This window comes from Perna viridis, chromosome 7, assembly GCF_037379345.1.
Source record: "Perna viridis isolate PV_CMFRI_1.1 ecotype Kerala chromosome 7, ASM3737934v1, whole genome shotgun sequence".
NCBI classification, from domain to species: domain Eukaryota; kingdom Metazoa; phylum Mollusca; class Bivalvia; order Mytilida; family Mytilidae; genus Perna; species Perna viridis.
The window spans coordinates 41,977,140-41,993,182 of record NC_142451.1 but is presented as its reverse complement, the minus strand read 5'-3'; the positions used below and the strand labels follow the sequence as shown (position 1 = coordinate 41,993,182).

The window sequence follows — 16,043 nt, the reverse complement described above, 5'->3', positions numbered from 1 at the left end:
ATTTCTCTTCCCTTTTATAAGTTGCTTTGGCCTCCCTATAAATTACAACTATTTGTACCTAACGTTAGAGGTCTTGATATATCTAAAAAAAACCAGACCAATTTTAAAACAGATTTTGTTGGTTTGATTTCTTTAAAGTAGTCACATTTGAAATAATATCACATAACTTGACCTTATTCAGAAGGGAAAGATTTTTCTAAATGGTCTCAATTTTGTTCGATAATTTCATGGTTACAAGCAGTATGTATTTATTTCAATTGATTTATTTATTGATTCCAATTTGTTAATGGTCATTTTATTGTAAAAATAATTTGTGTTATAATAGTTAAATCACATTTCCATTTGCATGCATCGATGGAAAAAACGAATTCCTCGGGAGGGGAAATCATTAAGATGTAACATTTTCTTGTATCGTTTGCACACTACATATTGAAGAGCGTATTTAAAAAGGTCGTAATTTTCAATTAAATACTTCATTACCAATGAAATGTCTTACATGCTGTTATGATGTTGAACTTCTTGCGACACGTGTTGTCATACAGTGAGATTACCATTCCACCAGTGAGGAAAACAAATGCAAAATATCAAAAGAAAAAGCGGAGCCAACTTTATAATTAAATTTGTATTTGTAACAATTTAAACCTAGATTACTTTCCTTCTGAAATCCCTCAGATCTGGTACATGCCTGTTTTACATAATGTTATCTCAGCAACTGGTATTTAACTTGATTATTTTGTAAATTCGATGACTACAAAGTCAGTTGTCCACTTGATCCTGTATTTTAGATGACAATTTAAATATGGTGACGTAAGCTGAGCCATACGTCTCTAGTCAAATTTTGAAGCTTTTGGTTACGTAAAATATCTAACATCTTTTTAAATATCAATTGACAACTTGTTCAATCCATTTGTAGAGAAAAATATGCTTAGTCATGCATATATTATCAAAATTTATCTTCCCACAAAGGAATATATCGCAAGTTATAGCACAAATGATAAAACGTCAGGTTACAATAATTTGTCAATTACCAACGAATGGACTTTAATAAAAGAATCTCTTGACCAGAAATAAAATCTCAAACAGATTAAGGAAATCTTATCACGGCATACTGGGTTAATAATTGTAAATTTTATTGTTTCTTAATTTCTGTTTCTTATGTAAGACGGCCTTGAAGAATCCTAATTCTACACACAAATTGCTTTTAATTGTATAAAATGGGGCGTGATGGGTTGGGATAATTTTCTACAACTTTTCAATATTTTTCTATACCTTATGTCACAGTTTGTATCGGTCCGCTTATGATAGAAAAATCTTGCACGGTATCAGTGATATAAAAGAGTGAAAACTTGCAGACCGAACCCTGAATAATCCTAGTGTTTTACGCAATAAGAGCTTTTTATATCTTGCACGGTATCCGTAATATAAAAAAAAAGTGAAAACTGACAGACCGAACCCTGAATGATAGCTTTTTATCGTATGGCTTCTCATTATGGAGTTTAACACACCATAGCGACCAACGAATTCATGATGTCGGCCGTATAACGTTTTGAAGTGATGACAGTAGTCTTTTGAAAACATAGTCTTGTTGTTATAGCTTATATGTGAGATGCTAAGCACGTTTTAAAATAAGTGTAGCCTCTGTAAGCTCTGACATTACGTATGAAATTTATTGTAAACTGTACACATAGGTTTTGAAGAAAGGTTACCATTTTTAAGGACAGTTAATTGCGTGTGTCATATTGTTCTATAATAGAAGTTCAAGATGTTATGAGGCAGACCTCGATCGTAATGAAGAAGATGTGTTTATATTTTTTTATTGTACGACTTTAAAGCAGATATTGTTAGCCGCAAAACCGTAGTTATAAAAAATCGCTGAAGAACATATTGCATTCAAAATCTTTTCTAATTGCATTTTAACATATTTTGTTTTATTTTAACAAAATTACTTGGGTTTTCCAATCTAGAAGCGTACTTATGATATGCATACTGGAATACCGATTGTCCGCTTTTAGAGTACATTGACCACAATAAATACTATGTTGTTTAGATATCAGGACTACTTTAGGAAAAAACTAGCCATTAAATTTGAATATTGAAAGTCTTTAAAATGTTAAAATGAGCATTAAGTTGTGGCTTAACATATTTGCGAATTGTCTTAAAGATCCTAGATAATAATGTGTTTTAAAAGCAACACAAAAACAAAGATAAAACAAAACAAGTCCTCTCTTTAAAAAAAAGATAGCCGACGCAGTAAAATTTGTATTTTTTACTTATAATTTTCTACATTTCATTCAGGAAATAACACATGCACGCAATTTTAATTTTCGATACAGTTTTTCGAACGCCACTAAGTTTTCATTATTTGATAAATCGAGAAACAGAAGTGCGATCAGATGACTTGCGTTTCCATGGAGGAGCGTCTTTAAAGTCAAAGGGTAAAAAGCGAAACTATACCGACAAAACAAGACTATTTTCCCCCGATATGATACATAAACATACTGTTTTGTCATTCTAAAAATTTGAATGACACTTGCTCGTCTTATACACTCTTTGCTTAAATACTATTTTGCTTTACCCATTCAGAAAACACGCACATACCAAACCACCCAGAAAGGCACACACATTGTTCATTTTATAATATTTTATCCATTGAATATTAAATTGTTAATGATGAATAATAGAGCCGACGTTCATACAGAATGTACTTTTATTATATTTGTATGACAAGCAAATAAAATGGCAAAAAAAATGATTTCTGCCTAGATTGCCTTTTTTCGGGCTGATTGCAAAATGTTATTACATGTTTCAGAATGATATTTCATGGTTGTCCTTAAAAGATATCACAGCTCTATCCGTAACCGCTCGGAGTTTACCGTTACGGTAATTGTTTACAAATATGGTATATAACGATGAGGAAGACGACCCAAGGATCAGATTGAATCAGAGATGGAAGACAATATCACTTTTAACGTGTCTATGAAAACCACCAATGATCTTAAAATATTATGGAGGTGCCTGGAAGCAGTCAAACACAGAAATACTGAAGACATCCAGAACTGGACAAAATTTTATTTCTTCATGAAAGTTTCAAAAAGTGACGAACTATTCGAACTTTTGACAGTAGTATCTCTAGACATCTTTCAGAAAAAAAGCAGACATTAACATAATAAATAACCTCCAGAGAGGTTCTATCAGCAAAACTCTAAAAAAGAGTTCACAGATGATCCAGAGGTTGCAATGAAACACTTAAAGATAAAATAGTTCATGTTTGCTGGAAATATAACAATCAACTTCTCAAGTTAAGATTCTTATGAGAATTTTCGAATAATCATTCATATCTGACTATGAAATATCATTTATTTTTTGTTGTTTTATCATATCGTTGAATTTTGATATTTTGTTTTGAAGTTTTTTTCTTCAAACATATGAATAGCAATTATTTTACCCTCCTGTTGTGAAGTATATAATAAAACATTGCATAACATTTTTGATATCATATGTATTTTTAGCCCTTGGTTGGTATTGGCCAACGAGCCTTTGACTCTTTGGCCAAATTTCAAACCTTGGGCTAATAATACATAATATAGCAAAAATATTATATAATAATCTGATTTTCCTTAAAATGAACTAGTTTACTTATCATATTAGATGAATGATTTGTATGTATACTGAAAACAAAAAAATGTATGTAAAATTTTTCAAATAAGTGAAGCCGTCGAATACTTTTTTGATTTTTGCATTAAAAAACTCATCCCTGAAAACTATGAAATAATTCTACCATGGTTTAAATCGGATAAAATGTGTATTTAAGATAATAAAGAGTCCAGTTTTGATTATACTATTTCCAAAAATATCTCTTTTTTATTATCGATTGTTACTCTCATTTTTTTTTCGTTTTTCACATGGTGTTTTTGTGTGTATACATTGAAATATTATTTTTATTATGGAGTCAATAAATAAAATAAAATCAATGGAAGCCATGTTTTCCAGGCCTTTATAATTTACTAATTTTAATCTTGATTTTAAATATTTGATTTGATATGTGTCTTTTTTATCCATTTTTTTTCAGACTGGGGTAAATATGACTGATGATATCAAATAAATGCTCTGCTGTATTAAATATCCCAGATACGAGAACAAAATGTGGATGAAAAACTTACAAGATGACATGCTAATTTCGCTGATGAGGTTGATGACCCATCAAAGTTAGTAGAACATAGTTATTTTTGCGCTCCTCTACAAAAACAAAAACAAATAACGAGACCCGCATTTGTACCAGACCACAACGTGTTTTGTCGCAAATACAGATTGGATCTATAGAAATGCGCATATGTTGAAAAAAAAAACCCAAAGCTTAAGGGGCTTCACAAATTTCTGAAACGAGAAAAATTGTTGACTTATCGACTGAACCGATTTACTTATGCTAATATAGCTTCTCACGGTACTGAGCAAGCAATAATGCAGAAACACACTTAGCACACATTTGAGAGGCACACATACATAATACTGTTTTAATGAAAATGATTAACAATCAATCAATTGATTATTAAATGGAACAGATCACTTACCAAAATAACCCAAAATCATATGATTAAAAAAAAACTAAATTGGTATTATTCAAGAAATGAAAAGTCTATTAAGTCAAAAACATACCGAACAAAATACAAAATACCAAAAAAATCATTTGAACTCTAACGATGGTATGACTTTGTAATGATTGATAAATGCTGTTAATTTACCAGCACCAATTCATAATATAAATGTGCTACTGCATACTGTACACGTACTAAGCAAATTATTCAATTATATTATTTATCAATATTTTGCTGCATTATTTTAGCAAAATATTTGCCTTTTTACATATCAATATCAATATATTGTAAAATGTATATGACGAAATGGACCTCGCCATGAAATAATTTCGGGTTTCTGCATTATTCACGTATAAAATACAAATATACCAATCATATGGATATAAATGCATTTGTACCAATTGTTATGATATACATACCTGTCCGTACATAGCAGAATTTCATTTTCTTCTGTATGTTTTTGTTGGTATGTTTTGGAGTGGCATGTTTAGTGTTTCTTTCTACGATTACTGTTTTTCTTTAGTAAATGAATTATGTACTTACTTACTTTTATATCTGTTGGTTTTATTCTTTAGAAAGTGACAAGGATTTATTATAAGAATTTCGCATTAATATTTATATGCATTGTCTTCAAATATATTTCCTTAATTACCGTCGTTCTATTTTTAATTTTTGCGTAGCTTTGATTCAAAGAAAACTTAGGCGTATTTGTTATTTAACATATTTTGGATATATATCTATATACATATAATCATTTTCATGTTCATGTACTTATTTTGTAAGAATTAAAAAAATTAAATAATAATAAAAGGCAAAACCAGAAAGAAACAAAATAGTTAAATATAAAATTAGCATGAAAATGAAAGGATAATAGAGTCTAACAAAAAATAAGGCGAGACAAAAACAGACAAAGTGACAATACGATAGCCAACACATACGGCAAAAAATGATATAAGTACATGGAGCAGATAACACACCACAGTTTATCGGGACTATGCACTAATTGAAGATTATCTGATGTAATGAAATCTCGTACAGCCATAAGTTTTATTAGACAAATTGCCTCTTCACGAAGAGACCAGTCTACAAAATGAGTAAGCACTTGTATCTATCAAAACGGGTCAGTCCATAGAGGTTAAGTAATACTGATGAAACCTCCTCCATCTAAACACCAAGGTATCCTAAAATCACGGCAACCGTTGACTTTGAACTCGTCAAGCTTTAACTTTAAAAAATAAATGACTACGGGTTTTAAGTATGTAATACCTTTGTTTGTACCAGATCAAAAGAAATCTAATTTAAGTGAAATTTACAAGTAATCAACGACAATAAACATCATTTAACAGAATCTACATCTTATTCTGAATTTGAGTGTTTGTTATAAACCTAAGCCCATGCAGCGTTATTTTTGTCGAGCTCAGTAAACTAAGTCGTACGTATATTTTGATCTCATTTAAATTTGTAACTTTTGTTTAAAGGCGTGGTACTTTTGATGTGAGATTATGTTTTCAGTTTTTCAGTGCAAGCTGTTTCGTATGAATGTACACTAATTTGAACGAGATTTTACGGCGATATTTCTTCTAGCTTTCATTTTGCTTTCCGTTCTCGTTCTTTCTGTCCTCTTTGTTCTGTTTTGTTATTAAACTCGAACCGACTTTGTTATCTTTATTCACAGGTTAAACAACTTCTTGACAATGCATAAGCACATACCACAAACAGCTACGCTAAATTGTATGACTTTCTCCCATTTCCTTTTTTAAAACTAAAGGTTAAATTAATGGCATGAAACTAAAAGCATTCATAAAATAAGTATTTTTAAAGAATCAATGAACAGATAAATAAATGAATAATTAAATGTATGTATATAATAAATACATTAATTAAATGTATGTATATAATAAATACATTAATTAAATGTATGTATATAATAAATACATTAATTAAATGTATGTATGTAATATATATATAAATGATAACGTGCGGAGTTATACATCGTAAAATTGTTTGGTAAAAAAAATTGAATCTGAATTTCCATATTCAAATTTATACCTTTATACATCTGCACTTTAATAATAAATTTCAGATATCAATTTAATTGGAATACACCTACAGAAAACAAAAACAAGAGACAAGACAAGATACTTTATTATCCCCAGACACATACGTGTACAAGAGTGTAAAACAAAAACAAATGTAAAGTAAGCACTTAATACCGGTAGTTTGGTTTGAAAAACTCATCACTATATTTTGAAAAAAAATTGAAATAGAAAATCTAAATCGAAAAAAAATTATTCAACGATTACAAGGTTTCCTAAAGAGATAGCTCAAATATTAAGGAGAAATTTTAAATCTTAAGAATTACAAATCTGTTATGAGAAGCCAGCGTGTAATACCTTATACAAACAGTACAAATGGCCCTGAAACTTAAACATAGTTTCTAGTATGTCTATTTATTTTCTTTATTGACAATTTTCGCGCATTTATTGAATATCACTCATACCTTATTTCGGAATAGAAAATATATGTCATTGCTCATACAATCATTTTTGCTGAGATTGTTTTATTTAGTGCATTTAAACTACCTCAGATTAAACAAATTAGCGAAAATTATACGTCACAACTACCTACAAGTCGAGGCGGCTTTTTGGTCCATTCAATAAAGTTGTGTTGAAACTATATGGCAAAATAGCTGACAAGTACAGTGATACATTGGTCCAATAGAGGAACTTTATAAGATAAAACAATGATATACAAAGTGTTTGTGTACTAGAGGATGAAAGAGTTAATCTTTTCTAATGTCAAATCAAAGAGTTGATACAATTTTGGCGTTGATTTCCGTTGTCTTAAAGACTCATCTTAAACAAACAAGTAGTCACGAAAAGATGAAGTCTGGTTTTCAATAATAAAGCTTGAAGTACTTGTTGAATGCATGTAAGTTTAAAATATGTATTTTATATTAGAGATTTATTTATCAATGTTATGTTTGCTACCATACTGTTATATTTATTATACAAATATATGCACAAGTTCGAGTAGTAAGAAATGTTTTTGTGACTGTTTTTTTTTCACACTGCATACTTTGCTTTTGTCAAATAAGGGATGATTTTTGCATACTTTCGAATATTGGTTGATTACAGCTTGCCTTAATCATGAAACCTATCACTAGTTTCCGGTTAAACGATGCACTCGTGTGTATAAAAAAAGGTAACCACGGGAACCAAGATTCTAGCGAAAATCAAAAGGGTTAAAGACCGGACACATACAACAAAGAACATAAAATGACCAAAATATGCTACTGTATTATGTTGTACCTTCATACTTCTAAACTACTACAGGGTTTTCTTCGCAAAATCGTTATGAAGACATCAAAAATATTTCATTAACTTGTTTTTGTTGCTATTTCCTTCATCTGCCTTAATTATGCTCATTATTTGTTAAACAATTAGTTGATTTTTGGAGATTTTCCGTCAGACCCTGAATGAGACTTGTACCAAATGGTATTAATTAATTGTTTACAAGATGATGAACATTACCTTGTATACTCCATATAATTACTGCTTCGGTGTCGAGTGGCAGCGAGACTGCAGGGCGTATTAATGGGAAAACTCGGGGCACCCGCCATCTAAACAAATCATACACATCAAAAGTTGTGGTTGAAGTTTTTGTCGAGTTTAAATTCACTTGTATATACAAACTTTACAACATCATAGAAGTTAAAGATAAAACTAAATGTTCATGATACGAACAAGCCATCATTCTTCTTTAACTTCTGCTCATCATTGTAATGTCGTCTGCTATGCTGAAACGTCTTAATAATGGAAATCAAACAAAGAAATGTGATTTATGTCGCTATGATAAATTCTGATCTCTCCAAAACTAAGTCATTATACAGTTAACCGATATGGTGATTCGTGATTAGCGTTTATCTGTTCAGATGTAAAACTTTAAAATTTAAGAATTTTAGCCACGATTATGATAAACTCTTTGTACATTAATATTGATTATATCTGAATTATTTACTTTCTAAATGGTTAGAACTGTTTTAACAAATAAGATAAAAAAAATTGTTAAAGCAATAATATTTTAAGCAGTGATTAATCTTCAGAGATAGGATTTAAAAAATAGTTTCCAATAAGCCATAATTATGTGGTTCTCAAACCATGTCCCAGGAAAGATAACCATATTTATTCTTGTCTGAAAAGATTATAGTCACTTCCAAAAAATTGACGGTTTTTATTTAAAAAAATTCCTTATTTTTTTCATCTGGGTAAACCTGATATTACTGGAGAAGTCTCAAACTTTTTTTGTGATTTTTTGGTCTCATCTATTCTGTGCCACAAATTTCTGTTGAGCCTGTCTTCGTTCACATGCAATGTTTTCGTCTTTTTTTGTAGCTAATGCAATAATATATAGTTATATTTCACTTTGATTATATTTAAATTTCCAGTTTTACACTAAATTTTAGAGTTGAAAAACAATGCAAAACAAGATTTTTTTTCTGACCACAAAATATAACGTTAAGGCTGTTTTAAGAAATACAGTGAAATCTGTATAAACCGACTTCAGAGTTTGATTTAAAAAGTGTCTGGTTTAGACAAGTGTTCAATTTATTCAGGGTTCGGTTTAGACAGGTTTGCTAAAACTATTGATAATCGATGTCTGTCTGATGTTAGTCTGTATTTTGATCAGAGCACCCTTTTTTTTTATTTTACATTCTTCGTCCCTCACTGCCTTATTAAATTTTCGGATTGTAATTTATACATAAAGAAAACAATTCTTTTAATCTTATGACAATATTGATTTAACAATATGAATAAAAAGATAGAACATAGATTGAATAGCTTAGGTTTTTATTTAATGAAAAAATATACATTTCATCATGGTCGCATTTTGGACTGTAAAGACTTATTAAGTATTTATTCATTTACTACCCTAACGTTAAAGAACTCTTAAATGTTAATTTAAGATTTTTTTTAGACATATTGATATTTGAACTCAACATCACATGAACGACAGCAAAAAGAACCAATAATTTAAGTTTATAAATAAATGTATTCAAATGCATCATTTAAAAAAATTATTTTTATCAATGAATTGTAAAAGTAAAATGTACAAAAAATAGGTGATCCTATATTAAGTATTTCTCCTTTACTCTGTTCAACTGACTGACATGTTCTTTTCATGAATGACTTTTATATGACATAATCACAATAGTTATATAGAATTATACAAATCTGCATTGTTTGTGAAAGAGAGCCACATTTAAAACGTAAAAAATAAAATATGAATAAAACGTAAGAACAAATTGATAAATGTGCTGACATTTATCATTTGTTTTTACGTTTTATTCATATTTTATTTGTATTTAGTCCTTTTATACCTTTTAAACGTGGATATATTTCACGAAATCATTATTCTTATTGACGTTTAATTTGAGCCACTACACATCACAGTTTATTTTTAACTATTTTAATAGCTCTTCACAGTACTTTGTACGAAGATTACAGAAAATTCTAAAAAGGCTATGAAAACAAAAACTATAATAATGTGTCCAATACCATTTTTTATACCAAGATTATATCAAAATTTACTAAACATTGTTAGCTTGTTTATAGTTCTTTTCTTAATCTTGAACTTCCTACATACTTAGTTCTAATACTGCTGATGAGAGCTTTCTCCTTAAAACACATGTGCAACATACATTTGCAATACTTATATGATTGGTACTTTTATATATTGAAAAGTGAAATGGTATGAATGAATTACTACAAATAATATCTCTTTATATTAAAAAAAAAGAAAATGTAAAAAGAATCCGATCATATTGTTCAAAACAATGTTAATCTGTTGATGTTTTGATTTCTGGTGTACTTCTCGACCATTTTCTAAATGACAATCTTTGTAGAATTATCACGTCTTATTGAACCAGTTATTGATCAAGAAATAAATTGTATCTGACACTTAGCCGTCCGACAGTAGTTTCTATTGTAATCTCTGAGCCTGTTTATGTGAAGATGCACTTAGGTCGTTCTTTTGTTAAAGGTTGGATATGACAGCAATGAAAACATAAGAAAAGTCGACTATTCATTTCTTTTGTATTGAATTTGGTTTTATCTAAGATCATTGATCTGCGTATGTTTTTTTTAAGTAAAAATAATATTTAAAAAATCAATTAACTAGAATTTTGCCATATAGTTTAATATATCGCCTAATTCAAAATTAGTCCAACATACTTATCTCGATGTCTCAACTATGTCGAAATTTGATGTACCATTTCTTTAGAACAGACGAATGCAAATTATTTATTTAAAAGACGGAAAATTACTTTTTTACTTTTTACATGAAAATATATTTTGTTAAAAGAAAGCATAAGTTCTAGAAATGTTTATCAGTAATTTAGAAAATTAAGTACATAAGTTAAATATTTTTCCCGATATTTAAGATGCTGCATAAGTACCTTGTTGGTGTTCCTAACACTGCTGGCATGTATCGGATAAGATAACAGTTGTGAAATATCAAATTCGTATTTATACGTATTAAAATTAAGATAAAAATTGAAGAAATTGCTACCTTGTTTTAACTGAAGCATTGAGATGGTATCTGTTCTGAAAACCGCAGTGTTTAATTAGTGATTTTCTTCAATACCAGAATCAAGACCAGAGATTGTCGTTTGGAACTCCCCCACGTGCGCCAAACTAGAATGGCCAATCAGAATGAAGCATCTGCAAAGATGAGGATGATAGACCCATGCTTTTCAAACTTTGTATCATTATTGATAAGCTGGTGTACGTCATTACTTCGGTATAATTCCACAGATTTCCGCGGGATTACTAATTGGAAACAATTATCACTTCAACAGAATTTAAGGTTAGTTTAAGGGAAATGTACTTACAATATACTTATATGGAAATTTTATCCCAAATATAGAAAGAGGCTTAAATGGTTTAAAATCCTTTTTTTTATTTTGCGTTTTAATTCAATGAATTGTTTTTCTTAAATCTCAATATGTTGCCTTTTAATTTTAAGTCATTGTACTTCTACTTTTCTTTTTTTCCCTTTCATCTGTAGATGTTTTTGCTTAAAATAAAAAGAAAAAAAGCTTGGTCTGATAATTTTTCAAATGATGGCGATAGTTTTATATGTAATTTTCTGATTTGCAACAATACATATGTTAAACTATTGTTGCAAGTCAGAAAATGACATATAAAACTGTCGCCATCATTTAAGAAATCCTTGTTGTGAATCAATCTATAACATATTGTATGCTATCCTATCCAATGATAATGTGTTTTGTTAAATACATATGAGTAGATTATCATTTATTAAATATTGGGCCTTCCGACATCTTCAATATGATATCAAAGGACATAAAAATGATGAAATAAATATAAAAAAGTACTTATCTTAAGAGACGAATTGGATATATTTTTTAATGTTTGTGAAAATTTAAACTCTGCAATTAATTATTTTTTGGATCTATTAATTACGGATAAAAAGAGAAACTCAAGATATTTTATCAGTTTAGTTATTTTATTTATTTTCATTATCTTTTATGGTATAATGATAATTCACGTGACTGGTTTCAAAGTAATCAAAGTAAAACGAAAGGAACTGATTTATGATATCATGGCGTAATATATTCATTTCCTATATTTTTACGTAATGTTACACTAAAATTTAACAGGAGTTTATAAGCAAGATTACTACGTCATATGATGTTTGTTCGTCCGTATTTGTCAGATACCGTTCTTTGGCGTACAAGGTTTGTCTTACGCAAAATTGCTTTAGTGGTTTCAATTTCCATAATTAATAATAACCTTTAATACAATTCTTGGAATGAAATTAGGAAGTAAGAGGAATCTTTTGATAACATAATATTATGGTTAATTTTTGAACATTGTTCAAGCATAATTTTCCTTATAAAGGTAATTTGGTTGCAAATATAGATTTACATGGAATCTAAATGTCACAATAGGTATAATGTACGCTTATACGTCATAGGTGAAAGATCTGGTGCAAAAAGATGGAAAATCCAGAGGAACCCCGGTTAAACTTTAAACTAGCTTAGATTGAAGGACATTTTCAGTATCTCAATAATTTAAAGAAGAAAAATGTTTTTAAGAAATAGACCAGTTACTTATCATGCATTAAGAAATTGGTAAAGGGGTTTCCGCAAACCTTCAGACGATGATTCAAACCGGTAAATTCATCAACATTTACAATACAATTTGATTTTGAGTAGCGTAATATTAATCCCAATTTCCTTTATAGAGGTTATTTTTACTGTTGACACCCATATCAAATAGATTTTACCAAAATAGAATGTACGCTTGTCAATAATTAAGATATTATTGATATGATTATAGATATAAATTCTTATCTCCTAAGATGAAAAATATTTCTATAACTACCATGCAATGTAACATTTGAATACTTTTTTGAAAAATTATATTCAAGTATGTAGATCAAATTTACTTCGTCTTATTCATATCAATATTCAATATTATTCAGATAACCTGAATGACAGACAGACGAACAGACAGCGAAGCATACTAACTGTTATCGTCGTAAACCTTCAGTTTTCAGAAAAAATGATTCAAACCATAACAACGAAAGATGTACTTTAATATAAATGGTTGAACATGCGAAACTGAAAGTCACATTCATAATTTAAATATATAAAAAACGAACCATCAAAAGAATTTGACAAAGAAAAAAAACTAAATAATGCCTTTAAGACCTAACACAGTAAAAAATACAAAAAAAAATGTAGCTTTCACCTAATGATGTACCTATGAGGTCTTCAATGAGAAGCGTTGAGTAAATTCAGTATTTATGGGTGTATCGGGTCAATCGACAAGATTATGTAAGGTAAACACATAATTACTAAACAAATTACCACCCTGATGAAATTCGTAATCAATCAGACACTAGTTGTGATTTAAAGTTTGAATCTAATCGCCATATCTTTCTTGCAATGAAATAAAACTAAACTAGGTTTTTTACCTAGGAAATTTCCACACATTTGCCGTAAAGGATGCAAATAAAGATTTATTTATTCACATTTAAAGTGAAGTAAGTGATCTAGACTAGTAGTCCTTTTCAAATTTGCTTTAGCAGAAAAGTGGATTTGTAAGATTAACAGTTTTGTGGTTTTAATTTAATTTCAAATCTTACGAAATTAAACAAAATTAAGTCCATTTTATATTGTATTACTACTAGTATTTGAAATGCCTTGTAACACATATACGTATGAAAAAATGTTGTATGTGACTTATATCTAGCGAATATGCGAGTCTATGTCTAACCGTCCTGCTTCAAATTCTAAAGTATTCGAAATAAATGTAATAGTAAAAATTAATATTATTTAGTCAAGAAATCTAGTACTATTTGATCATCATTTCAAAGAGATTTCATTATAACATTTAAGCGGAACTTGACTGTTTTTCCTTCAACTTCTTCCTGTAGCTCTAAGATTCTTTCCTAGGTTTGTATGACCGGCTTGTTAAAGCTGCTCCGCTTCTTCATAAATAACCACACGAGATAATAATGATACAATAACCTCAGAGAGTGGTCGTGTAATGTATGGGACCATTTAGTACAGAGTAAATTGAAAAGCTACTACTTGTTTCTTCTTCTCTGAGGAAATCGTTCATAAAATATGACAATATTAGATTTTCATTAAGCTTCGTGTCCCTTCAATTAAACCGCGACACAATTGTTATAAAAATAAAGGACCTTCAGTGTCCTCAGCCATAATCAGGCGTGTTTGAATAATTCATAGGAAAATGCATGTTACTAGTCAGTTGGAAATCTAGAAAATAATGGCTTTTGGCAAAATTGTCACTGATATCAATTTACAATATCAATATAAAGCAAGATATAATTTTCTCAATGAGGAATTTCATGTTGATATGGATGAATATAGAAACTATGATGACAAATAGTGAAGATTTTATCATTGCGTGAATAATCTGACAAAACAAGTGATAAATAGCGAAAATATTACTCAAAGATATTTTTTTAAAATATATTCTTTTCCAAATTTTATGGAGGAGTTGGGAGATAAGTACGTTTAAAACATCTATAATGATGGCTTGTTTTAGTATTAGCGAAAAGGGAAAAAACGACGACTATTTTTTCTGTTGTTTTAATGATTTATTTGAAATTAAAAATATTTAAAAGATAAGTCACCCTTAATCATAAATTCTGGTAAATCAAAGCATGAACTTAAAGATATACTCAGAGGGGAGATTTGAGTCAATTCTATATCGTGAGTGTTGTATCTCACGTAAACTATAATTCAATTCCAAACTATAAAGTGAGGATACTGTAACATTGCTAGGTATTTGGCTGCATTTAAGTACAAATAACGGCCCAACTAAATAAAGAATTGGACCATTTACTATCAAAAGCACTTAATGGCTACCAAAGACTAAACTAACATAAATCGACGATAGCAAGTTATCAGTGACAAAATGTTTCCGTGATGAACTATTAAGAATCCGTCTTTTTGTGTGCCGCAACATTGCCTCTGCAGCTGACATTATAATCTATTTCACGGCATGGGGTTTCCCGCCAAATTGCACGAGACTCAGTCAATAGTTCCCAGTGTTAAGCAATAATTACTCTATATTCGGTTATCTTTTAATAATCAATTTTGAGGACTTTGGTCTGGATCACCGCGCTGGGTGATACGGGTCTCCTGATTTCTTATTTAATGAGAATCTAAGCGTGTTCTTAGATCAATTTTGTGCTGAATTCTATATTTTGTCGAAAGCTCTTTTGTCATTATTTTAAACAAAATTGCTGAATAGATGCAAGAATATGTTTCATTTATATATTTATGATTCTGGTAAAAATAAGAAAACAATATATGTTTATGGTGAACGCATTCCCAATTAAAGTTTACAAACTTGACAATAAATCATTAACTTAAATTGTCAAATAAAACAAGGTTATTTTTTGTGACGGGTAAACTATTTCCAATCCAGTAAATAGTCTCAAATATTTCATTTGTAATAAGAAGCATAAAACATCTAAGTTTATCCTTCCTTTCCGAACTTCCGACATAGTTCCACGAAGTAGATTGACACGTCTATTTCTTCAACTATTTGTTAGCGGAGACATACATTTTTTAATAGGTGAACCTCTTTTTATTTTGTAAACAAACGGTACGTCATTTGCAAATTAATATGCATGGAACCAAATGTCAGTTGGTAGATACATATAATTCCAAGGCTTTATTCCATGTATTGCATATGGTAGAACTTGTTAGTGCTGGATATTTTTGTTTTTGAGAATTCCTGTATACATTTTGGGGAGATTTAGATCTTACTTTGTATTTTATTTTAATGCTGTCTATGAGAGGTTACTCCTCGAAACACCTGTACAGCATATCGAAATTTAGAATAATATATGATTGGTACTTTTTTATTCTAAGTTTCTATC

General features: G+C 29.5%; 1 protein-coding gene across 1 annotated transcript in view; it reads left to right on the top strand.

Moving 5' to 3' along the window:
- The first annotated feature begins 11,376 nt into the window (after positions 1-11,376).
- The window catches only part of LOC148612760 (ETS translocation variant 1-like), a 50,310-nt gene continuing 45,643 nt past the window's right edge, over positions 11,377-16,043 (top strand). The window contains exon 1 of the mRNA XM_088594476.1: positions 11,377-11,459. The gene's annotated coding sequence lies outside the window, so the exon portion shown is untranslated. The remainder of the gene's footprint in view (positions 11,460-16,043) is intronic.